Raw genomic sequence first — 26,504 nt, 5'->3', positions numbered from 1 at the left:
TGCCCTGGCATTCTAGGGGCCCAAATGTGTGGTAAGGAGTTTGAAATCAAATTCTGTAAAAAATGACCTGTGAAATCCGAAAGGTGCTCTTTTGAATATGGGCCCCTTTGCCCACCTCGGCTGCAAAAAAGTGTCACACATCTGGTATCTCCGTAATCGGGAGAAGTTGGGGAATGTGTTTTGGGGTGTCATTTTACATATACCCATGCTGGGTGAGAGAAATATCTTGGCAAAAGACAACTTTTCCCATTTTTTTATACAAAGTTGGCATTTGACCAAGATATTTATCTCACCCAGCATGGGTATATGTAAAAAGACACCCCAAAACACATTCCTCAACTTCTCCTGAATACAGAGATACCAGATGTGTGACACTTTTTTGCAGCCTAGGTGGGCAAAGGGGCCCACATTCCAAAGAGCACCTTTCGGATTTCACAGGTCATTTACCTACTTACCACACATTTGGGCCCCTAGAATGCCAGGGCAGTATAACTACCACACAAGTGACCCCATTTTGGAAAGAAGAGACCCCAAGGTATTCGCTGATGGGCATAGTGAGTTCATGGAAGTTTTTATTTTTTGTCACAAGTTTGTGGAATATGAGACTTTGTATGAAAAAAAAAAAAAAAAAAAAAAATCATCATTTTCCACTAACTTGTGACAAAAAATAAAAAATTCTAGGAACTCGCCATGCCCCTCACGGAATACCTTGGGGTGTCTTCTTTCCAAAATGGGGTCACTTGTGGGGTAGTTATACTGCCCTGGTATTCTAGGGGCCCAAATGTGTGGTAAGGAGTTTGAAATCAAATTCAGGAAAAAATGAGGAGTGAAATCCGAAAGGTGCTCTTTGGAATATGGGCCCCTTTGCCCACCTAGGCTGCAAAAAAGTGTCACACATCTGGTATCCCCGTACTCAGGAGAAGTTGAGGAATGTGTTTTGGGGTGTCTTTTTACATATACCCATGCTGGGTGAGATAAATATCTTGGTCAAATGACAACTTTGTATAAAAAAATGGGAAAAGTTGTCTTTTGCCAAGATATTTCTCTCACCCAGCATGGGTATATATAAAATGACACCCCAAAACACATTCCCCACCTTCTCCTGAGTACGGAGATACCAGATGTGTGACACTTTTTTGCAGCCTAGGTGGGCAAAGGGGCCCATATTCCAAAGAGCACCTTTCGGATTTCACAGGTCATTTTTTACAGAATTTGATTTCAAACTCCTTACCACACATTTGGGCCCCTAGAATGCCAGGGCAGTATAACTACCCCACAAGTGACCCCATTTTGGAAAGAAGAGACCCCAAGGTATTCGCTGATGGGCATAGTGAGTTCATAGAAGTTTTTATTTTTTGTCACAAGTTAGTGGAATATGAGACTTTGTAAGGAAAAAAAAAAAAAAAAAAAAAATCATCATTTTCCGCTAACTTGTGACAAAAAATAAAAAGTTCTATGAACTCACTATGCCCATCAGCGAATACCTTAGGGTGTGTACTTTCAGAAATGGGGTCATTTGTGGGGTGTTTGTACTGTCTGGGCATTGTAGAACCTCAGGAAACATGACAGGTGCTCAGAAAGTCAGAGCTGCTTCAAAAAGCGGAAATTCACATTTTTGTACCATAGTTTGTAAACGCTATAACTTTTACCCAAACCATTTTTTTTTTACCCAAACATTTTTTTTTTATCAAAGACATGTAGAACTATAAATTTAGAGCAAAATTTCTATATGGATGTCGTTTTTTTTTGCAAAATTTTACAACTGAAAGTGAAAAATGTCATTTTTTTGCAAAAAAATCGTTAAATTTCGATTAATAACAAAAAAAGTAAAAATGTCAGCAGCAATGAAATACCACCAAATGAAAGCTCTATTAGTGAGAAGAAAAGGAGGTAAAATTCATTTGGGTGGTAAGTTGCATGACCGAGCAATAAACGGTGAAAGTAGTGTAGGTCAGAAGTGTAAAAAGTGGCCTGGTCTTTCAGGGTGTTTAAGCACTGGGGGCTGAGGTGGTTAAGTAAGGGCCATATTAGACTGAACAATTTTCTGGCCAATTATTGGGAACAAGCATTCATAGGAACACTCATGAGGACAGCACACGGTGTGCTGTCCACATTTTTTGCGGCCCTGTTGAAATTAATGGGTCTGCACCCCATCCGAAAATAAGCGAATCTGATGCGGACCAAAATACTGTTGTGTGCATGAAGCCTTAGGCTTTGTGCAGTATATTTAGTGCCAAGAACAGCATAGGATCCCATTCTGTGAGATAAGGGAAGCCTGTTGTCATAAACATGATCCTGTCCCTACCTTGACACTAAATATTTGGCTCCTGCCTAAAGCTTTGTTTACACAGTGCAATGAATGTGAATGGGGCTTTAAGGAATTTTCCACTGTTATTTTTCTAACTTCAGAGAACGTTTCAAAAAATGTCCTGCTGTTAGAAAAAAAAGAAAACAATTACCCTGGACAACCCTGTGAGCAAACACAGCCTGTGGAAAAAAAAAAAATTCTCCCAAATTTGTTGCACTGAAAACCAAAACCATAGCAAAATGCAGATTTCAAGTCAGAGTTCGCTGTCCGCATCGTTTGCAGCCCCATTGAATGACCAGGTCCGCATCCGACCTGCAAAAAATGCGGATCACATTGTTGTGTGCATGAGCCCTTAGGTTACATGAAGTTCCAGCAGAATACTAACCCCTAAAATCAAAATTTTAATGATATGTCTTTAAAAAGGTCCCATATGGGCCTCCTATTGAAACACCAAAAATTACATACAGACATGTTAACTGATGGAAAATATCCAGCAATTAAGAAAATTACCTGGGGTGGGAGGGGGGGGGGGGGGGGAGGAGAATCTATCCCTATAACCACCCCTATCCTAGGTACGTGGAGACCCCCTGTCCACGTACCTAGACTAATATCCCTATTGTGTCCCTACAGCAGTGCTTCTCAATTATTTTCTGTCATGCCCCCCCCCCCCCCCCCCCCCAGGAAGAAGAAAACATTTTGCTCCCCCCGCGCAACTGTAAATAGTATCATTTGTCTATAAAATTGTTATAAGTACGCCTCTGCATAACACTATCCTTATTAACGTATAAGAGAATAAAAAAAGAAAGAAATGTGGATCGGACACACACTTATGGGGTGATCTGTGGATGACGGACACTTATGGGGGGATCTGTGGATGACGGACCCTTATGGGGGGATCTGTGGATGACGGACACTTATGGGGGGGATCTGTGGATGACGGACACTTATGGGGGGATCTGTGGATGACGGACACTTATGGGGGGATCTGTGGATGACGGACACATGGTGGGATCTGTGGATAACGGACACTTATGGGGGGGGATCTGTGGATGACGGACACTTATGGTGGGATCTGTGGATGACGGACACTTATGGGGGGGATCTGTGGCTGGCACTGTTATATATGTGCCATCCACAGACCCCCCACCCCATAACAGTGCCATCCACAGTGCCCCCCCAGCCCATAACAGTGCCATCCACAGACCCCCCACCCCTTAACTGTGCCATCCACCGATTCCGTGTGGCCGCCGTTTAAAGTTATTAAACATGCCCCCCTCACTCCTAATAGTACCGTATATCTTCTGTATAATGCAGGCGGGCCGGGCGGCCGGCGCGTCCCTCAGTGACGTCACTTGTCTGCGTCGCCTGCCGGCATTATACAGAAGAAATTTGCACACCCCAAAGGCCGGCCCTGAACGAGCCCCCCTTCACAGAGCCTGGCGCGCCCCACTATTTGAGAAACACTTCCCTACAGGGATAAGGAGTTATACTAGAGTACCCCAGGTATGAGGTGAGGATAATAGAGTGCCTGTGGCACCATCATTGACTAAATATTGCTGGATATTAACAACACAGTACAAACACAAAACAAGGCCTCCCCTCCCCCCCCCCCCCCCCCTAATTAAAATCACCTTCCCCCATCATTGGTGGCAGCGGAGAGTTTCGATCGGAGTCCCAGTTTATTCGCTGGGGCTCCGATCGGTAACCATGGCAACCAGGACGCTACTGCAGTCCTGGTTGCCATGGTTACTTAGCAATTTTAGAAGCATTATACTTACCTTCGCTGTCTGTGACCGGCCGGGCGCCGCTCCTAGGTCTGTGCGGCGCATTGCCTATAGCACAGACCTGTCACTTACCAGTAGGAGGAGCGCCCGGCCGGTCACAGACATCGCAGGTAAGTATAATGCTTCTAAAAATTGCTAAGTAACCATGGCAACCAGGACTGCAGTAGCGTCCTGGTTGCCATGGTTACCGATCGGAGCTCCAGCGATTAAACTGGGACTCCGATTGGAACTCTCCGCTGCCACCAATGATGGGGGGAAGGTGATTTTAATTAGGGGGGGGGGGGAAGAGGGGAGGCCGCACTGGCCACCAATGATGGGGGGTGATTTTAATTAGGGGGCGAGAGGGGAGGCCGCACTGGCCACCAATGAATATAATACTGGGGAGGGAGGGGGGGGGGCCGCACTGATCACCGATGAATGTACAGTAATACAGGAAAGGGAGGGGGGGGCACACTGGCCACCAATGAATTTAAAACTGGGGAGGGGGGGGTGCCCTTTCCTGCCTGGCAGCACCTGATCTCTTACAGGGGGCTATGATACGCACAATTAACCCCTCAGGTGCGGCACCTGAGGGGTTAATTGTGCGGATCACAGCCCCCTGTAAGAGATCGGGTGCTGCCAGGCAGCAGGGGGCAGTCATGTACAAAGTTCTTAGTATATTCTAACTTGAAGCGTCCCCATCACCATGGGAACGCCTCTGTGTTAGAATATACTGTCGGATTTGCTCTGAAAAAGCTTTTACGCAGACGGATCTGCGATCCGTCTGTGTGAAAGTAGCCTATGGCCACGGATCACGAACGCGGATGCCAATCTTGTGTGCATCCGTGTTTTTTCACGGACCCATTGACTTGAATGGGTCCGTGAACCGTTGTCCGTCAAAAAAATAGGACAGGTCATATTTTTTTGACGGACCGGAAACACGGATCACCGCCGTGGATTAACAACGGTGCATTTTCAGAGTTTTCAACGGACCCATTGAAAGTCAATGGGTCCGCAGAAAATCACGGAAAACGGAACAACGGCCACGGATGCACACAACGGTCGTGTGCATGAGGCCTTACAAAAGTCCCTGATTTTAAATACTCGTCCAGTGGCCGTGCATGTTATTGTTTTAGATGTTGATATACACTCACCTAAAGAATGGTGTGAAAAGGGAAAAACATCCAGTATGCGGCAGTCCTGTGGGCGAAAATGCCTTGTGGATGCTAGAGGTCAGAGGAGAATGGGCCGACTGATTCAAGCTGATAGAAGAGCAACGTTGACTGAAATAACCACTCGTTACAACCGAGGTATACAGCAAAGCATTTGTGAAGCCACAACAAGCACAACCTTGAGGCGGATGGGCTATAACAGCAGAAGACCCCACCGGGTACCACTCATCTCCACTACAAATAGGAAAGAGAGGCTACAATTTGCACGAGCTCACCAAAATTGGACTGTTGAAGACTGGAAAAATGGTTTCTTGAACATGACAATGAGTTCACTGTACTAAAATGGCCCCCACAGTCACCAGATCTCAACCCAATAGAGCATCTTTGGGATGTGGTGGAACGGGAGCTTCATGCCCTGGATGTGCATCCCTCAAATCTCCATCAACTGCAAGATGCTATCCTACCAATATGGGCCAACATTTCTAAAGAATGCTATCAGCACCTTGTTGAATCAATGCCACGTAGAATTAAGGCAGTTCTGAAGGCAAAAGGGGTCCAACACTGTATTGTTATGGTGTTCCTAATAATTCTTTAGGTGAGTGTATATTTACATGCTTTGCATGATCCACACCTATACATCCCTGTCTGCTTGCGATCAAGCCACGTGCCCTCTCTAATGGGGGCCGTATAGTGGCTATGGACAAGTCGGTCCTTGAGACTCCTCCCTCGTCTGTAACTGACACATGGTCTCTCCGTCAAGATGTCACATAGATCCTGGTCCATTCGTAATATGGGCCAGTATCTATTCAACGTCATCATGATCTGGTGATTGGCTGAGTCATATGTTGATATAATTCGGGGGGGGGGTTGCATCCCGTCCTGATCTTTATGTTTGGGTACTAATAGGCTGGTTCTATCCTGTTGCGCTGCATTCTTAAATGCTTCATTAAGACATCTCTGAGGGTATCCCCTGTCTTTAAACCTCATTTGAAGCTTCTTGGCTTCATGATAAAAGGTCTTCTCCTCCGAACAATTCCGTCGTGCACGGAGATATTGTCCCCTCGGGATCCCCCATTTGAGTGGGACAGGGTGGTGACTTTCTTAGTGTAAGAGGGAATTGGTCGCGGTCGTCTTTCTATGGATGTCAGCAGTCAATTTGTCACCAATCATTGTGACACGGACATCCAGGAAGGCACCCAACAGTATTTTCACGGCTGTTTTTCACCGATGCCTTTCCGAAAAAAATTGTCATTAAAAACCATCCCCTTCAATTATGGGGTCTGTCAGCTATGAAAACGGACAAAATTGGACATGTCCTATTTTTGCCAGCCAGTATTCAGTCCGTTTAAAAATGGATGTGTGAATATACCTACAGACAACAGCCATGTGATGGCCAATAAAAGAAATGTAGCCTTGTGTCATGTTTCAAGATTTCCCAAGGGTCTTGTGTGATAGCTGGCAGATAATTGTAATTTGGGTCATGCTCTGGCAATGACTACATTAAACATTTGTCAGAGACCATCAATCATCCCTGGTTTAGCTTAACTACCTTTTCCATCTTATTATGGAATGTAAACAAAATGGAAAAATGATTAGTATATTTTTGGAGTGTGGGGAAACAAACCCAAACAAGGGGTATATTATTATTTTTTTTTTTACTCTGGCACACAGTGCGAACTATTGAATCACCATCTACATTTTGTCCCATAATACAGTGGAATCATTTATTGACCACTTACTTCGGTGTTAAAGGGATTCTTTGGGAATGATTTAAAATGGCCTCCAGCAACATGTAAAATGTGAGCATCCACTTTCAGAGTAGCCTGGGGAAAAAAGGAAGGGGGCGGGGCCTCACTTCACTGCTTATAGATAGATGGTAATTAGTGTTGAACAAAGCATTTCGAACTGGAATTTGGTCCGAAGTTTAGGAAAACTTTGATTCACAACAAAACTAAATTTCCTCTTTCTTGATGGTAACAAATCAGGTTTTTACTAAAATGGTGGTTGCATGTGTTACAAAGTGGATGTAAGCAGCCCGGGAATGCGAGATCACCCCTAATGCCATGCAGCCAGCCAATCTGTAGATGGCTATCCCCTGTGATGTCACACCCCTATAAAACAATATCTCGGTCAAATGCCAACTTTGTATAAAAAAATGTGAAAAGTTGTCTTTTGCCGAGATATTTCTCTCACCCAGCATGGGTATATGTAAAATGACACCCCAAAACACATTGCCCAACTTCTCCTGAGTACGGCGATACCATATGTGTGACACTTTTCTGCAGCCTAGGTGGGCAAAGGGGCCCACATTCCAAAGAGCACCTTTAGGATTTCACAGGTCATTTTTTACACATTTTGATTTCAAACTACTTACCACACATTAGGGCACCTAGAATGCCAGGGCAGTATAACTACCCCACATGTGACCCCATTTTGGAAAGAAGACACCCCAAGGTATTCAATGAGGGGCATGACGAGTTCATAGAAATGTATTTTTTTTTGCCACAAGTTAGCGGAAATAAAAAAAAAAAATTCCCACAAAGTCTCCCTTTACGCTAACTTGGGACAAAAATTTCAATTTTTCATGGACTCAATATGCCCCTCAGTGAATACCTTGGGGTGTCTTCTTTCCAAAATGGGGTCATTTGTGGGGTGTTTGTACTGCCCTGGCATTTGAGGGTCTCCGCAATCATTACATGTATGGCCAGCATTAGGAGTTTCTGCTATTCTCCTTAGGCCTCATGCACACGACCGTATTTTTTTGCGGTCCGCAAAACGGGGTTCCGTTTTTCCGTGATCCGTGACCGTTTTTTCGTCCGTGGGTCTTCCTTGATTTTTTGAGGATCCACGGACATGAAAAAAAAGTCATTTTGGTGTACGCCTGGCCGTGCGGAGCCAAACGGATCCGTCCTGAATTACAATGCAAGTCATGGGGGACGGATCCGTTTGACGTTGACACAATATGGTGCAATTTCAAACGGATCCGTCCCCCATTGACTTTCAATGTAAAGTCAGGAGTTAATATACCATCCGATCGGAGTTTTCTCCAATCCGATGGTATATTTTAACTTGAAGCGTCCCCATCACCATGGGAATGCCTCTATGTTAGAATATACTGTCGGATTTGAGTTACATCGTGAAACTCAAATCCGACAGTATATTCTAACACAGAGGCGTTCCCATGGTGATGGGGACGCTTCAGGTTAGAATATACTAAAAGAACTGTGTACATGACTGCCCCCTGCTGCCTGGCAGGTGCTGCCAGGCAACAGGGGGCAGCCCCCCCCCTGTAGTTAACACATTGGTGGCCGGCCCCCCCCCTCCCCTGTAGTTAACTCATTGGTGGCCAGTGCGGCCGCCCCCCCCTCCCCTGTAGTTAACTCATTAGTGGCCAGTGGGCCCCCCCTCCCCTGTAGTTAACTCATTGGTGGCCAGTGCGGCCCCTCCCCTCCCCTGTAGTTAACTCATTGGTGGCCAGTGCGGCCGGCCCCCCTCCCTCCCCTGTAGTTAACTCGTTGGTGGGCAGTGGGCCCCCCCCTCCTAATTAAAATCTCCCCCCTATCATTGGTGGCAGCGGAGTGTACCAATCGGAGTCCCAGTTTAATCGCTGGGGCTCCGATCGGTAACCATGGCAACCAAGACGCTACTGCAGTCCCGGTTGCCATGGTTACTTAGCAATTTGTAGAACCATGATACTTACCTGCGAGCTGCGATCTCTGCGTCCGGCCGGGAGCTCCTCCTACTGGTAAGTGACAGGTCCGGCCGGGAGCTCCTCCTACTGGTAAGTGACATGACCTGTCACTTACCAGTAGGAGGAGCTCCCGACCGGACGCAGACCATCGCAGTTCGCAGGTAAGTATAATGGTTCTACAAATTGCTAAGTAACCATGGCAACCGGGACTGCAGTAGCGTCCTGGTTGCCATGGTTACCGATCGGAGCCCCAGCGATTAAACTGGGACTCCGATCGGTACACTCCGCTGCCACCAATGATAGGGGGGAGATTTTAATTAGGAGGGGGAGGGAGGGGAGAAGGCCCACTGGCCACCAACGAGTTAACTACATGGGAAGGGAGGGGGGGGCCCACTGCCCACCAACGAGTTAACTACAGGGGAGGGAGGGGGGCCGGCCGCGCTGGCCACCAATGAGTTAACTACAGGGGGGGGGGGCCCACTGGCCACCAATGAGTTAACTACAGGGGGGGGCCCACTGGCCACCAATGAGTTAACTAAAGGGGAGGGGCCGCACTGGCCACCAATGAGTTAACTACAGGGGAGGGGGGGGCCGGCCGCACTGGCCACCAATGTGTTAACTACAGGGAGGGGGGGCTGCCCCCTGCTGCCTGGCAGCACCTGCCAGGCAGCAGGGGGCAGTCATGTACACAGTTCTGTTAGTATATTCTAACCTGAAGCGTCCCCATCACCATGGGAACGCCTCTGTGTTAGAATATACTGTCGGATTTGAGTTTTCACGAAGTGAAAACTCATCTCTGAAAAAGCTTTTATGCAGACGGATCTTCGGATCCGTCTGTATAAAAACTAACCTACGGCCACGGATGCCAATCTTGTGTGCATCCGTGTTCTTTCACGGACCCATTGACTTGAATGGGTCCGTGAACCGTTGGCCGTGAAAAAAATAGGACAGGTCATATTTTTTTCACGGCCAGGAAACACGGCTCACGGATGCGGCTGCCAAACGGTGCATTTTCCGATTTTTCCACAGACCCATTGAAAGTCAATGGGTCCGCGAAAAAAAAACGGAAAACGGCACAATGGTCACGGATGCACACAACAGTCGTGTGCATGAGGCCTTATATTGAGCATACGGGTAATGATATTTTTTTTTTTTCGTTCAGCCTCTGGGCTGAAAGAAAAAATGAACAGCACAGATTTCTTCATTCGCATCGATCAATGTGGATGAAAAAATCTCTGCCAAAAAAAAAAGAAGGGGAAAGGCGTCTGCCAGGACATAGGAGCTCCGCCCAACATCCATACCCACTTAGCTCGTATGCCCTGGCAAACCCGATTTCTCCATTCACATCAATCGATGTGGATGAATAAATCATTGCCGGGATTTTTTATTTTTTTTATATACAAAGTGTTTGCCAAAGTATATGAACACCGCCGCCTCCTCAGCTCATATGCTTCTGCAAACGTATCTTTTACTGCAGAGGAGAAATCTCGTCTTGCAGCGCCGCATACACTGACTTTTGTGTAATCTGAAAAGCAGCGCAATGCTTCTGTCAGAATGCACATCAGTGCTGCAGCTAGTCGATCGGTTGGTCCACCTGGAAGGTAAAAAAAACAAAAAACAGGCCGCAACGTAATAAATTTATTAACTTTATAATAACATTTGAACGGAACATATAAACTTTATTTAACTTTTTGAACTGAACGTTAACTTTTTTGCTTACCGGTGTTTTTGTTTTTTTTACCTTTATAGGGCAAACCTCTCCTTCCCCATGGGACAATGTACAAAGCGCAAATCGCCCAAAGATGTGGCGAAGTACATTATGCACTTTATCCCAGGTCAAAGGAGAGGTTTGCAGCAGCTGTGAGTGAAAGGGCCCTAATAGCCCTGTGTGCCTGTCCTGTGAGATGCAATCCCTATGCTAAGTGTACCTGTGTGTAATACTTCCGGAAACACTCCCCTAAGCATAGGGCAGGGTGGTCAGGGCAGTCAGGACAGAAATAGCGGGTGTCACGCCTTATTCCACTCCTGCTACAGACACGACATCTTTTTCGGGGTGACGGTTGGGTTGAGATACCAGCAACGACATTGGGGAAATGTCGCTCGTGTAGACGGCTCACTACACTGGTGGTTGGGGCCACGGAACCTCCTGGATACAGGAGGTTCGCGATGATCTCTTCCTGAAATTTGAGGAAGGATCCCGTTCTCCCAGCCTTACTGTAGAGAACAAAACTATTGTACATCGCCAATTGAATCAAATATACAGACACCTTCTTATACCAGCGTCTGGTGCGTCAGGAAACTAAATAGGGAGCCAACATCTGGTCATTGAAGTCCACCCCTCCCATGAGCGCATTATAGTCATGGACTGAGAGGGGCTTTTCAATGACACTGGTTGCCCGTTCAATTTGTATTGTCGTGTCTGCGTGAATGGAGGAGAGCATGTAAACGTCAAGCTTGTCTCTCCATTTCACCGCGAGCAGTTCTTCGTTACACAAGGCAGCCCTCTCCCCCCTTGCAAGACGGGTGGTAACGAGCCGTTGGGGGAAGCCCCGGCGACTAGGTCGCACGGTGCCACAGCAGCCAATCTGTTCTAGGAACAAATGCCTGAAGAGGGGCACACTTGTGTAAAAATTGTCCACATAAAGATGGTACCCCTTGCCAAATAAGGGTGACACCAAGTCCCAGACTGTCTTCCCACTGCTCCCCAGGTAGTCAGGGCAACCGACCGGCTCCAGGGTCTGATCTTTTCCCTCATAGATCCGAAATTTGTGGGTATAGCCTGTGGCCCTTTCACAGAGCTTATACAATTTGACCCCATACCGGGCGCGCTTGCTTGGGATGTATTGTTTGAAGCCAAGGCGCCCGGTAAAATGTATAAGGGACTCGTCTACGCAGATGTTTTGCTCAGGGGTATCCAAATCTGCAAATTTGTTGTTGAAGTGGTCTATGAGGGGCCGAATTTTGTGGAGCCGGTCAAAAGCTGGGTGGCATCTGGGACGGGAGGTGGTGTTGTCGCTATAGTGCAGGAAACGCATTATGGCCTCAAATCGTGCCCTGGACATAGCAGCAGAGAACATGGGCATGTGATGAATTGGGTTCGTGGACCAATATGACCGCAATTCATGCTTTTTGGTTAGACCCATGTTGAGGAGAAGGCCCAGAAATTTTTTTAATTCGGAAACTTGGACTGGTTTCCACTGGAAAGGCTGGGCATAATAGCTTCCCGGGTTGGCGGCTATAAATTGAGTGGCATACCGATTTGTTTCTGCCACGACTAAGTCCAAGAGCTCCGCAGTCAAGAACAGCTCAAAAAATCCCAGTGCCGAACCGATCTGAGCTGTCTCAACCCGAACTCCAGACTGGGCGGTGAAAGGGGGAACTACAGGTGCGGCTGAAGTTGGGGACTGCCAATCAGGGTTTGCCAGCACCTCAGGGACTCTAGGGGCTCTACGGGCCTGTCTGTGCGGTCCTGCGACGGGGTAACTATTGCACGTGCCACCGTACCAGCTTCAACTGCCCTTCTGGTGCTCGCCACTTCACCACGTAATCCGACAGCGCCAGCCCCACTCTGCTGCCCTTGAAGCGGATCCTGCGCAACCTGTGGTCTAGCAACAAGGGGCCGGGTACATCTGGTGCTATCAGGGACCTCAACCTCCTTGTCCGAACTTTGGGTCAGACTGCCACTGCTTTCTACAGGTTCATATTCTGACCCGCTAGATTCGGGGGGTTCCCATTCCTCATCCGACTGGGTCAGAAGCCTGTAGGCCTCTTCAGAAGAATACCCCCTGTTTGACATTTGGACTACTAAATTTAGGGGTATTCCCTGAGACTACCCAAGAAAAAAAGCAAGCCTGTCTTACAAATGGGAGGCTAGCGAAGTACTGGAGGCCGCTGCGATTGATAAAAAATATCAAAACTGATTTTTTTATCGCCGCAGCGCTTGTAAAGTGATTGTGCAGTGATCAAAAAAAATAATAATTTTTTGTCACTACGGCGGGTGTGGGTGAACGCACGTGTGGGCGACCGATCAGGCCTGATCGGGCAAACACTGCGTTTTGGGTGGAGGGTGAACTAAGGTGACACTAATACAATTATAGATCTGACTGTGATCAGTTTTGATCACTTACAGATACTATAAAAGTACAAATGCTGATTAGCGATACGCTAATCAGCGAATAAGTGACTGCGGTGCGGTGGGCTGGGCGCTAACTGACGCTAACTACCTAACCAAGGGACCTAAACTATCCTAAAACCTAACAGTCAATACTAGTGGGGAAAAAAGTGACCGTTTACACTGATCACTTTTTTCCCTTTCACTAGTGATTGACAGGGGCGATCAAGGGGTGATCAAGGGGTTAATTAGGGTGATGGGGGGTGATCTGGGGCTAAGTGAAGTGTTTGGTGTGTACTCACTGTGATGTCTGCTCCTCTGCTGGAACCAACCGACCAAAAGGACCAGCAGAGGAGCAGAGAAGCAGAGAAGCCATTTAACACCTTATATTTATAAATATAAGGTGTTAGATGGCTTCTGATTCGATTTTTTAAAAATCAGCAACCTGCCAGCAACGATCATTGGCTGGCAGGTTGCTGACGAAATACTCCTTGAACTTTTGCCGGCCCGCGATGCGCATGCGCGGGCCGGCTTTGAGCGAAATCTCACGTCTCGTGAGATGACACGTATATATGCATGACTCTGCCTGCAGCTGCCGCCTCCGGAACGCGATCCTGCGTTAGGCGGTCCGGAGGCGGTTAAAGGTGCTACGTGTCCATTAACAATAAGAGACTATACAGTGCAGTCTTCATTATTAAATGAAGGGCAGTCGCAGGATAATTGCCCGCATGGTTCTTCACTGCAGTATGGCCTTACTGTGTGGCCATACCTAAGGCAGAGTGACCTGAGTATACCTGATTTATAGCGTTTTGTAACTAATCAAACTTGGCTAACTTTGGCGCCAAATCAAATTTTTCAAAACTCTGCTCATCTCTACTGGTAATAATGTAATCCTTCCTATGATAGGCCATCATGACTGACAGGAAAGCTCAACAATATGTACAGTCGTGGCCAATAGTTTTGAGAATTATATAAATATTGGAAATTGGAAAAGTTGCTGCTTAAGTTTTTATAATAGCAATTTGCATATACTCCAGAATGTTATGAAGAGTGATCAGATGAATTGCACAGTCCTTCTTTGCCATGAAAATTAACTTAATCCCAAAAAAAAATTTCCACTGCATTTCATTGCTGTCATTAAAGGACCTGCTGAGATCATTTCAGTAATCGTCTTGTTAACTCAGGTGAGAATGTTGACGAGCACAAGGCTGGAGATCATTATGTCAGGCTGATTGGGTTAAAATGGCAGACTTGACATGTTAAAAGGAGGGTGATGCTTGAAATCATTGTTCTTCCATTGTTAACCATGGTGACCTACAAAGAAACGCGTGCAGCCATCATTGCGTTGCATAAAAATGGCTTCACAGGCAAGGATATTGTGGCTACTAAGATTGCACCCCAATCAACAATTTATAGGATCATCAAGAACTTCAAGGAAAGAGGTTCAATTCTTGTTAAGAAGGCTTCAGGGCATCCAAGAAAGTCCAGCAAGCGCCAGGATCGTCTCCTAAAGAGAATTCAGCTGCGGGATCGGAGTGCCACCAGTGCAGAGCTTGCTCAGGAATGGCAGCAGGCAGGTGTGAGCGCATCTGCACGCACAGTGAGACTTTTGGAAGATGGCCTGGTATCAAGAAGGGCAGCAAAGAAGCCACTTCTCTCCAAAAAAAACATCAGGGACAGATTAATCTTCTGCAGAAAGTATGGTGAATGGACTGCTGAGGACTGGGGCAAAGTCATATTCTCCGATGAAGCCTCTTTCCGATTGTTTGGGGCATCTGGAAAAAGGCTTGTCCGGAGAAGAAAAGGTGAGCACTACCATCAGTCCTGTGTCATGCCAACAGTAAAGCATCCTGAGACCATTCATGTGTGGTGTTGCTTCTCATCCAAGGGAGTGGGCTCATTTACAATTTTGCCCAAAAACACAGCCATGAATAAAGAATAGTACCAAAACACCCTCCAACAGCAACTCCAACAATCCAACAACAGTTTAGTGAAGAACAATGCATTTTCCAGCATGATGGAGCACCGTGCCATAAGGCAAAAGTGATAACTAAGTGGCTCGGGGACCAAAACGTTGACATTTTGGGTCCATGGCCTGGAAACTCCCCAGATCTTAATCCCATTGAGAACTTGTGGTCAATCCTCAAGAGGCGGGTGGACAAACAAAAACCCACTAATTCTGACAAACTCCAAGAAGTGATTATGAAAGAATGGGTTGCTATCAGTCAGGAATTGGCCCAGAAGTTGATTGAGAGCATGCCCAGTCGAATTGCAGAGGTCCTGAAAAAGAAGGGCCAACACTGCAAATACTGACTCTTTGCATAAATGTCATGTAATTGTTGATAAAAGCCTTTGAAACGTATGAAGTGCGTGTAATTATATTTCACTACATCCCAGAAACAACTGAAACAAAGATCTAAAAGCAGTTTAGCAGCAAACTTTGTGAAAACTAATATTTGTGTCATTCTCAAAACTTTTGGCCACGACTGTAGTATATGCAAGTACCAGAGTGTAGTGAGGCTCCCCCCTCTCAGACAACTCTGCAAGTGGAGGCAACTAGTCCTGCCCACATTTTAGGACATGTTGCTGGCAACCATTTTAAAGAGGACCTTTCACCGATTCTTACCCTATGAACTAAGTATACAGACATGTGGAGCGGCGCCCGGGGATCTCTCTGCACTTACTATTATCCCCGGGCGCCGCTCCGTTCTCCTGCTATGCCCTCCGGTATCTCCGTTCCCTAAGTTATGGTAGGCGGAGTCTGCCCTAGCGCTGGCCAATCGCATTGCAGAGCTCACAGCCTGGGAGAAAATAACCTCCCAGGCTGTGAGCTCTGCGCTGCGATTGGCCAGCGCTAGGGCAGACTCCGCCTACCATAACTTAGGGACTGGTATCTCCGCCTACTATAACTTAGTGAGCGGAGATACCGGAGGACATAGCAGGAGAACGGAGCGGCGCCCGGGGATAATAGTAAGTGCAGTGAGATCCCCGGGTGCCGCTCCACATGTCTGTATAGTTAGTTCATAGGGTAAGAATCGGTGAAAGGTCCTCTTTAAACCATTCTCCGAAAACCCCTTTGCTACTGAAATTGAGGGTTTTAGTGATAATTTTTTCCTTTATCTAATTATCATCATTTTAAATGGTGAAATTCATAGACCTCCTGAAACTTGCACCATATTTGTGCTTGTGTGGTATGAACCTTACGCACATGTGTATCTATAAGGTTCAATGGAGACTTCTGCAAGACACACACGCAGGAATTATTATTGCCGGGGCTGCAACACTTTCATTGGGGGACCTATGAAATTAAAATTTCATACAGAAAGTTCTACATCCATGTTACATTGTATAACATATATATATATTATTATTATTTTTATTATTGCAGTAATTTAAATTCCCATAATCTGTTTTATTACATAGCTATTAAGTAATATGTAAGGATTAACTGGGGGGAAGTGGGGGGGGGGGGGGAACTATATTTCTGTTCAAGTGAATAGTACACAGCAGTTTCCATTGAAGTGAATGGAACAGTTGAGATGTAATTACAGTCAGGTCCATAAATATTGGGACATCGACACAATTCTAACATTTTTGGCTCTATACACCACCACAATAGATTTGAAATGAAACGAAGAAGATGTGCTTTACCTGCAGACTGTCAGCTTTAATTTGAGGGTATTTACATCCAAATCAGGTGAACGGTTTAAAAATTACAACAGTTTGCATATGTGCCTCCCACTTGTTAAGGAACCAAAAGTAATGGGACAGAATAATAATCATAAATCAAACTTTCACTTTTTAATACTTGGTTGCAAATCCTTTTCAGTCAATTACAGCCTGAAGTCTGGAACACATAGACATCACCAGACGCTGGGTTTCATCCCTGGTGATGCTCTGTCAGGCCTCTACTGCAACTATCTTCAGTTCCTGCTTGTTCTTGGGGCATTTTCCCTTCAGTTTTGAAATGCATGCTCAATCAGATTCAGGTCAGGTGATTGACTTGGCCATTGCATAACATTCCACTTCTTTCCCTTAAAAAACTCTTTGGTTGCTTTTGCAGTTTGCTTTGGGTCATTGTCCATCTGCACTGTGAAGCGCCGTCCAATGAGTTCTGAAGCATTTGGCTGAATAGGAGCAGATAATATTGCCTGAAACAATTCAGAATTCATCCTGGTGCTTTTGTCAGCAGTCACATCATCAATAAATACAAGAGAACCAGTTCCATTGGCAGCCATACATGCCCACGCCATGACACTACCACCACCATGCTTCACTGATGAGGTGGTATGCTTAGGATCATGAGCAGTTCCTTTCCTTCTCCATACTCTTCTCTTCCCATCACTCTGGTACAAGTTGATCTTGGTCTCAGCTGTCCATAGGATGTTGTTCCAGAACTGTGAAGGCTTTTTTAGATGTCGTTTGGCAAACTCTAATCTGGCCTTCCTGTTTTTGAGGCTCACCAATGGTTTCCATCTTGTGGTGAACCCTCTGTATTCACTCTGGTGAAGTCTTCTCTTGATTGTTGACTTTGACACACATACACCTACCTCCTGGAGAGTGTTCTTGATCTGGCCAACTGTTGTGAAGGGTGTTTTCTTCACCAGGGAAATAATTCTTCGGTCATCCACCACAGTTGTTTTCCGTGGTCTTCCGGGTCTTTTGGTGTTGCTGAGCTCACCTTCTTTTTCAGAATGTTCCAAACAGTTGTTTTGGAAACCCCTAATGTTTTTGCTATCGCTCTGATGGGTTTGTTGTGTTTTTTCATCCTAATGATGGCTTGCTTCACTGATGGTGACAGCTCTTTCGATCTCATCTTGAGAGTTGACAGCAACAGATTCCAAATGCAAATAGCACACTTGAAATGAACTCTGGACCTTTTATCTGCTTATTGTAATTGGGATAATGAGGGAATAACACACACCTGGCCATGGAACAGCTGAGAAGACAATTGTCCCATTACTTTTGGTCCCTTAACAAGTGGGAAGTTCATATGCAAACTGTTGTAATTCCTACATCGTTCACCTGATTTGGATGTAAATACCCTCAAATTAAAGCTGACAGTCTGCAGGTAAAGCACATCTTGTTTGTTTCATTTCAAATCCATTGTGGTGGTGTATAGAGCCAAAAATGTTACAATTGTGTCGATGTCCCAATATTTATGGACCTGACTGTACACTTGCTCACAACTTTGCGATAGTAAGAAATAAAGGGGAGGCAGCGCTCGAATAAGCGATGTGGTCTCTTACAACAGCTGATTGGCGGGTCAGATTGGCCGATCTGATATTGATGACCTATCTTGAGGATAGGTCATCAATATTAAAAAAAAAGCGGACAACCTTTTTAAGTAACTGGAACACAGAAGCAATCGGCATCTTCCATTGTTGGTGTTATACTACCATTTGGCGGTGTCACAACATGTAGGTAAATTATCATCAGACAAGATCCCATTAGAAGAATAAAATAGATTTACAAACCATTTAGGCTTGTATATTTCTGGTACTGTAGTTTCGTGCTACAGGTGGATGTTTCCCCTCTACCCTTTTCAGTGTGCTACATTCCAATCATGCAGAAGCTTGCCCCCCTCCTCCTACGCACTCAGTGACTAGTAGGTGTGCGAGGGGCGGGAAGTAGGTGACATGAGACAAAGAATAGTCTTGAAGAGGAAGTGGGACACAGCTATGAGTGAGTGAGAACTTCAACTAACTCAATGGTAGGTAAGCGGCACAATCAGGTCTGTGTAGGACGCTTGGGTAAAGAGTGATGTGAAGAGCTGCTGACTGCACTTAGAGGATGAGGGTGGATGTGAGGCCCCTGCTGTGCTCTTCTACCTAATAAAGTGAACTGTGTGCCATATGGTTGAAGCTGTCTACAGATAAGCAGATAATACAGTGCAGTATACATGCATAGATTAGTTCAGTTAGTATGAATTAAAGTGACTATTACTGGATAGATCAAGAATCAAATGTCTATAGAGGGTGGCAGATAACTGGTTCTTATTGAATTATTGGCCAAAACATATCCTTAGGATTGCAGCAGTATTCTCTCAATTTGATAGCCCCACGTCAACACTCCAAGCTGATTAGATTCGTATAGACTTAGGACATAGCAGTGAACGTTTCTTGTGCCAACACAGGGCAGATAATCATATTAAAGGAGCAATTGAATAAGCGAACCAGTAAAATCTGGTTTACATATACAAGAACAAGTGTTCTACTGTCCAGCGCTGCTTGGGATATAAAGGCTTTGTAACTTTATAGCCTTTGGCAGTATTGCAGGGAGCTGTGTGATGTGGCAATTATTAACTCAGAAATTTTTTGTTCTATTTTTTTTATTTATCTTTTTGAACGGGGAATGGCTACTCGGGTTTACTTAATAAAAGGTGAGTGTGACTTACTTTTGTAAAGCAATGTAGATTAATTAGATAACTAAGAGTAGAAAACTTTTATGCCATGGTCACTCTTGATATATTTGGGCAGCTTAAATAGAGCATCATGTTCAGTATCAGATGTTACATCAATGTGGATAAGATTTGTAACTTCTATCAACTGGGGAGCAAGCCCCTTTATTACTTTACTAAGAGTTGATAGTAGCTACAAATGGTGTCTTAGAAGAAACCTGTTCATCCATGCATTAGGACCGGCTATTGAATTCAATAGGCACCAGCCTAATGTAATTCCATAGGACTATCTACCTTTGGGGAGGTTTTATTTTTCGTTTGTGGGAAGTTTTAGCAGTTATCTATCATTAGAAGGCAGAATTACAGTAACACCTCTATAATAAAGAATTCCAGTAACATCTCTATTATAAAGCTAGTGGCAGATACAGGATCAGACCATTGACAATTGGTGATGGTTATGGCTCATCTTGCCCATGACCATGCAGGATAACATGACCAGAACTTGCTCGCAATACTGCTTTTCTTTTTTCTTTAAAGCAGCAACTCAGACAAGATGTCTGTCCCCATAATTATGTAATGGAAATTAAATGAACAAATATACTATGAGAAAATAGTAACAATTAGAATTAAGATTTATTACATTATTTTAAGTACTTCATAATTTGAAATTCGTTCACGCTTCGTTTGGTGGTAAAAGCAGAATTGCGTTATGGATTTCATTACCACGGACCATAATGCAATTCTAGGATGGAATGCATAACGGAATGCCTTTAGAGGCATTCCGTCATAATAGTAGTCTATGGGCTGCAAAACTGATTTGTCCCATTTCCGTTATGCAGGGGAGTCCTCTCCTGCATAACGGAAATGGGATGGATCCGTTATGCAGGCCATAGACTTCTATTATGACAGAATGAATAAGGGAATGCCTCTAATGGCATTCCGTCATAGAATTGCGTTATGGTCCGTGGTAACGGAATCCATAACGCAATTCTGATTTTACCACCAAACCCCCCCAAAAATGTACAAACCACCAACTAATAATGTTGGTGGCGTGGTGTGGGGCCAAACACAATCAATAACACCAAACAGAAAACCAAAACCCCCACAGTAAATCGTAAACAGATACTGGGTAACACAATATCTTTATTAACCCCTTAAGGACCCTGCCATATTTCACCTTAAGGACCAGGCCATTTTTTGCAAACCTGACATGTATCACTTTATGTGGTGATAATTTTAAAACACTCTTACTTATTCAGGCCATTCTGAGATTGTTTTCTCGTCACATATTGTACTTCATGACAGTGGTAAAATTCAGTCAAAATTTTTTTTATTTATAAAAAAATATATACCAAACTTACCAAAAATTTGGAAAAATTTCCAAATTTCTATTTCTCTACTTTTATAATAGATAGTAATACCTCCAAAAATATTTATTAAATTACATTCCCCATATGTCTACTTCATGTTTGGATCATTTTGTGAATGCCATTTTATGTTTTGGGGACGTTAGAAGGCTTAGAAGTTTAGAAGCAAATCTTGCCATTTTTCAGAAAATTTCCAAAACCCACTTTTTAAGAACCAGTTCCGGTCTGAAGTCACTTTGTGAGGCTTACATAATAGAAACCACCAAAAATGACCCCATTTTAGAAACTACACCCCTCAAGGTATTCAAAACAGATTTTACAAACTTTGGTTAATCCTTTAGGTGTTTCATAAGAATTAATGAAAGATGGAGATGAAATTTGCGGATTTTGCATTTTAAGGGTTTATTCACACGTCCGTGTGTGTTTTGCAGATCCGCAAAACACAGACATCGGTGATGTGCGTTCCGCATTTTGCGGACCGCACATCGCCGACACTTAATAGAAAATGCCTATTCTTGTCCGCAATTGCAGACAAGAATAGGACATGTTCTATTTTTTTCGGGAACGGAATTGCGGACCCGGAAGTGCGGATCCGCATATCCGGATCCGGACAGCACATCGTGCTGCCCCATAGAAATGAATGGGTCCGTAATTCCGTTCCGCAAAATGCGGAACGAAATTGCGGACGTGTGAATGGACCAGTAAAAATGTGAAAAAAGATACAAGACGGATCCGTCTGTCCGCATGACAAGCGGAGAGATGGATCCGTTCTTGCAATGCATTTGTGAGACGGATCCGCATCAGACGATGGAACTGCCTGCCGGATCACACTTCCGCAAGTGTGAAAGTAGCCTAATCCATTTTTTCCAGTAACAAAGCAAGGGTTAAAAGCCAAACAAAACTCAATATTTATTGCCCTGATTCTGTAGTTTACAGAAACACCCCATATGTGGTCATAAACTGCTGTACGGGCACACGGCAGGGCGCAGAAGGAAAGGAATGCCATATGGTTTTTGGAAGGCAGATTTAGCTGGACTGGTTTTTTGACACCATGTCCCATGTCCCAGTAGAAACTCCAAAAAAGTGACCCTATTTTGGAAACTATGGGATAAGGTGGTAGTTTTGTTGGTACTATTTTAGGGTACATATGTTTTTGGTTGCTCTATATTACACTTTTTGTGAGGCACAGTTATTTTTTTTTTGTTATTTACAATGCTCATCTGACAGGTTAGATCATGTGGTATGTTTATAGAGCAGGTTGTTACGGACGTGACAATACCAAATATACATAATAAAGCATTTTTGAAAAAAATGTTTTTTTAGTGTCTCCACATTCTGAAAGCCATATTTTATTTTTTTCATTTTTTGGTCTTGTGTAGGGGCTCATTTTTTTCGGGATGAGATGATGGTTTGATTGGTACTATTTTAGGGTGTATATGACTTTTTGATAGCTTGCTATTACACTTTTTGTGATGTAAGGTGACAAAAATCCCTTTTTTTACACCATTTAGGTCATGGGGTTAGGTCATGTGGCATTTTTATAGAGCAGGTTCTTACAGACGCGGTGATACCTAATATGTCAACTTTTTTTTTTTATGTAAGTTTTACACAATAATATCATTTTTGAAACAAAAAAATATATAATGTTTTAGTGTCTCCATAGTCTGAGAGCCATAGATATTTTATTTTTTGGGCGATTATCTTAGGTAGGGTATATTTTTGCTACTATTTTGGGGAGCATACACCTTTTTGATCGCTTGGTGTTGCACTTTTAGTGATGTAAGGTGACAAAAAAATTGTTTCTTTAGTACAGTTTTTATTTTTTATTTTTGACTGTGTTCATTTGAGGGGTTAGGTCATATTTTAATAGGATCTGTCGATACGGATGTGGCGATAAAGAATATGTGTACTTTTCTTTTTTTCCCTATTTTTTCTCTTTTTTTTTTTTACCTGAAACGTTAAATTTATTAGTAAAACTGTATTCTTTTTTTTTAAACGTTTTTTTACACTTTATTTTTTAACTTTTGGGGGTCTGATCCCCTTTACAATGCATCACAATACTATAATATTGTGATGCATTGGATGTAAGTGTATTACAGACTCTGTGCATTTGCGATTCACCGAACATGCGAACATATGGCGATATTCGCGCCCACCATATTCTTTTACATTGTGAAGAACTTTGACCCATGACATCCATCAGGTGGTACAGGACAGCCAATTAAGACCTTTCAGCAGATGGACATACCCCCTTACCTTATAAATAAACCTGATCTGGCTGCCATTTTACATTCAGTCTTTTGCCAGTGTAGGGAGAGGTTGCTGTGTGGAGCAGGGGACAGACTGTTAGGGACACCAATTCTAGCTAATAGGGCCACATAAGTCCCTTTAAGGCAGGCATCCTCAAACTGCGGCCCTCCAGCTGTTGCAAAACCTACAACTCCCAGCATGCCCCGAACAGCCTACAGGTATCAGCTACAGCAGGGCATTGTGGGAGTTGTAGTTTTACAACAACTGGAGGGCCGCAGTTTGAGGATGCCTGCTTTAAGGACTGGTATAGGTGTGCTATCGATTGGTGTGACATACTGAGGGGTTGTAATATACTTATAATATACTTTCTAACATAGAAAGTATATTATAGTGCAATTGTATTGTGCAGCAGTTGTGTGCGGTTCTGCTGCCACACAGAGTGCCAAACGCTATTGTAACAAATAATTTCTACTGGTGGGATTTACCAGTTGCCCCCCAAAAACACTGATTGAAGCAGGGGTGTTATATACCAATAATATGATTTCCATATAGTGAATTTAGGTAGTGCAGCATTTGTTTGCGTTTTTGCTGCGTTATCGCATATACACAGAGGGACAAACGCTATTTGAACAAATAATCTCTACTGGTGTGATTTACCAGTTGCCCCCCCAAAAAAGTGATTGAGGCAGGGGTGTGATATACCTTCTTACACAAATACTGCTCTTCTATAGGGACTTTTGTCACAGGGTCATTTTGAAAATGACAGGCAGAGGAAGAGGTAGGCCATTCGCAAGGGTGGTAGGGGTCGGGCAGGTGCACCAGGCCGGAGCCTAAGTGGGAAGTTGCAGAAGGTGCGTGTGATTACGTCAAAGGACGCACCAGACTTGGCCTTTCGCTTATGCACCTTCTTCAGGGCTCGTTCACATGACCGTTGGTGTCCTTTGTCAGTGCTGTAAACTGCAAATTGCTGTCCGCAATGCACGGGCACCCTTCCGTGGGGCAGGCGCATGGGGATCGCAGGCCTATTCACTTGAATGGGTCCGCGATCCCTCCGTTCCGCAAAAAGATAGAGAATGTTCTATCTTTTTGCGGAGGAACGGAACCCCAGAAAGCACTCCGTAGTTCTTCAGTAGTGTTCCGTTCCGTGCTTCCGTTCCGCATCTCCGGATTTGGGGACGCATTGAAATGAATGGGTCCGCATCTGCGATGTGGAATGACAACGGAACGGTGCCCGTGTATTGCGGATCTGCAAATGCGATCCGCAATACGGGAATGGGACACCAACGGTCGTGTGAACGAGCCCTTACTCTCTGCTGTGTGCACCCCCAAAGACACCACCACCATATCCCCTCCGCTCGAGTCAGAGGAATTATTTTCCCATCCATTACAAGACTATACCGATGCGCAGCCATTCTTGGCATCGGTTCAGGAAGAGGAGGTATCAACAGTTGCCACCCAGCAGTCTGACGACAGTACCCAGATTAGCCCAAGGGGGTGGTCCCCACTGTTGCTGCCTACTCCGAGATCTCTAATGTCAGTGGTGGTGAAGGTGACGACGATGACGTGTCGATGAATGTCCACGTGGGTGCCCACAAGAGAGGAAGAGGAGGGGAGTTCAAAGGAGAGACGGAGCAACAGATAGGGAGGAGAAGCAGGCAAAACTTACAGTGCACAGGAGGCAAAAAGCAGACTGCTAATGTATCTGGAACAAGCCATCCACCATGCACGGTCACATCTGGCGCTCCAGGACGCAGGCACATGGCTCCGCAGTGTGGGCTTTTTTTTTAACGTGTCCGCTGCTGACAATAGTGTTGCCATCTGCAGCCTGTGCTGTCAACGCATAAGTCGCGGTAAGCTCAACACTCACCTAGGGATAACCGCCTTAAGAAGGCACTGGCCTCCCATCACCAAGCCCAGTGGGAGCAACACCGTCAGAACTCACGAAGCCACACTCCCGGCGCTCCCCTTCCTGCCTCTTCTCCTTCTCCTCTCTCCTCCCAGTTGTCCTCCACTCCACCTTCCACCCATGCCGTCGTCGCGTTCATCTGGCAAAAGGCAGGCTTCCTTGCCCAAATGTTTGAGCGAAAAAGATAATGATGCCGGATAACCCCTCTTGCCCAACAGCTGAAACTGCTAGCCCTGTGGCCATTAGCAAACCGCAATGGAAGGTCCACTGAAAGAATATTTCTCCCAGAAGGCATCCAGAGCTATATGGCCACGTTCAGCGGCAAGTGAATGTATCTCTGGCACACAGTGTTGGTGCCAAGATACATCTGACCACAGACATGTGGTCTAGCAAACACGGCCAGGGAAGGTACATAACTTTTACTGCCCACTGGGTGAACCTTCTGACGACCGTCAAGCATGCAACCCGTGACACCCGTGTAGATTTTGTGTTACCGTTGCCTTTTCTTCTCCTCCTCCTACTCCATTCTCCCTCTCCTCCTCGGCTGACTCCTCCTTTTCTGCTGCTACCATCTCTTCCGCTGCGCACCCAAGCTCCCCATAACCTATTTGATGTGCCAGGTGAGACGTTGTCATGCTGTGCTGCGTCTGTTGTGCCTGGAAGCCAAGAGCCACACCGGTCCTGCACTCCTTTCAGCTTTGCGGTCACAGGCCGATCAGTGGCTAACCCCGCTCAATTTGACAGTTGGTAAAGTGGTGTGCGACAACGGTGCAATCTGCTGAGCGTGCTGAAACAGGGCAAAATGACACACGTGCCGTGCTTGGCACACGTCCTGAACTTAGTCGTGCAGCGATTCGTTGCCAAATACCCCAGGGTCCAGGATGTCTTGCGGCAGGCCAGGAAAATATCTGGCCACTTTAGAAGATCTTACACGGCCATGGCTCGCCTTGCTGACATTCAGCGGCGACACCACCTGCCCTTCGGATGTCTGATTTGTGACTGCCCGACACGATGGAACTCCACCTTGTATATGCTTGATAGGCTGCTCCAGCAGAAACGTGCAGTTAACGACTACCTGTACGAACTCTGCGACAGGAAAGGTTCTGGGGAGATTGTTTTTTTTTTCACCCGCGCCAGTGGCTGCTCATGCGCGATGTATGCAGGCTTCTGCGGCCCATTTGATGAGATCACCCAAACTGGTCTGTCGCAGCCAGGGCGCCATCAGTGACATCGTACCTTACGCCTTCTTTCTGGAGCGTGCATTGCGTTGTGTCATTGATCAAGCCGGTCAAGGAGCAGGAAGATGAGGAAGTCGCAAAGCTGGATGAATTCCCAGGGGGCTTTAAACTTTTCTGGGATCGCTGGTGTTGTCCGTGGCTGGGAGGAGGAGACCGAGGACGACATCCTGGATGATGAGCAGAGCCAGGCCACTCCACCACTTCCAATTTAGTGCAAATGGAGGCCTTCATGCTCCAGTGTTTGAAGAGGGACCCCCGTATAAAAGCATAAAGGGCAAGGACCAGTACTGGGTAGCAA

At 45.3% G+C, this 26,504-nt stretch overlaps 1 protein-coding gene across 1 annotated transcript in view; it reads left to right on the top strand.

The window, feature by feature from the left end:
• The first annotated feature begins 18,701 nt into the window (after nucleotides 1-18,701).
• Nucleotides 18,702-26,504, top strand: part of LOC120977201 (serine protease 23-like) — a 32,132-nt gene continuing 24,329 nt past the window's right edge. The window contains exon 1 of the mRNA XM_040405015.1: nucleotides 18,702-18,762. The gene's annotated coding sequence lies outside the window, so the exon portion shown is untranslated. The remainder of the gene's footprint in view (nucleotides 18,763-26,504) is intronic.

Source organism: Bufo bufo, chromosome 8 (genome assembly GCF_905171765.1).
Source record: "Bufo bufo chromosome 8, aBufBuf1.1, whole genome shotgun sequence".
Lineage (NCBI taxonomy): Eukaryota > Metazoa > Chordata > Amphibia > Anura > Bufonidae > Bufo > Bufo bufo.
The sequence above is the reverse complement of the archived record's forward strand: the minus strand, read 5'-3'. Positions and strand labels throughout refer to the sequence as shown.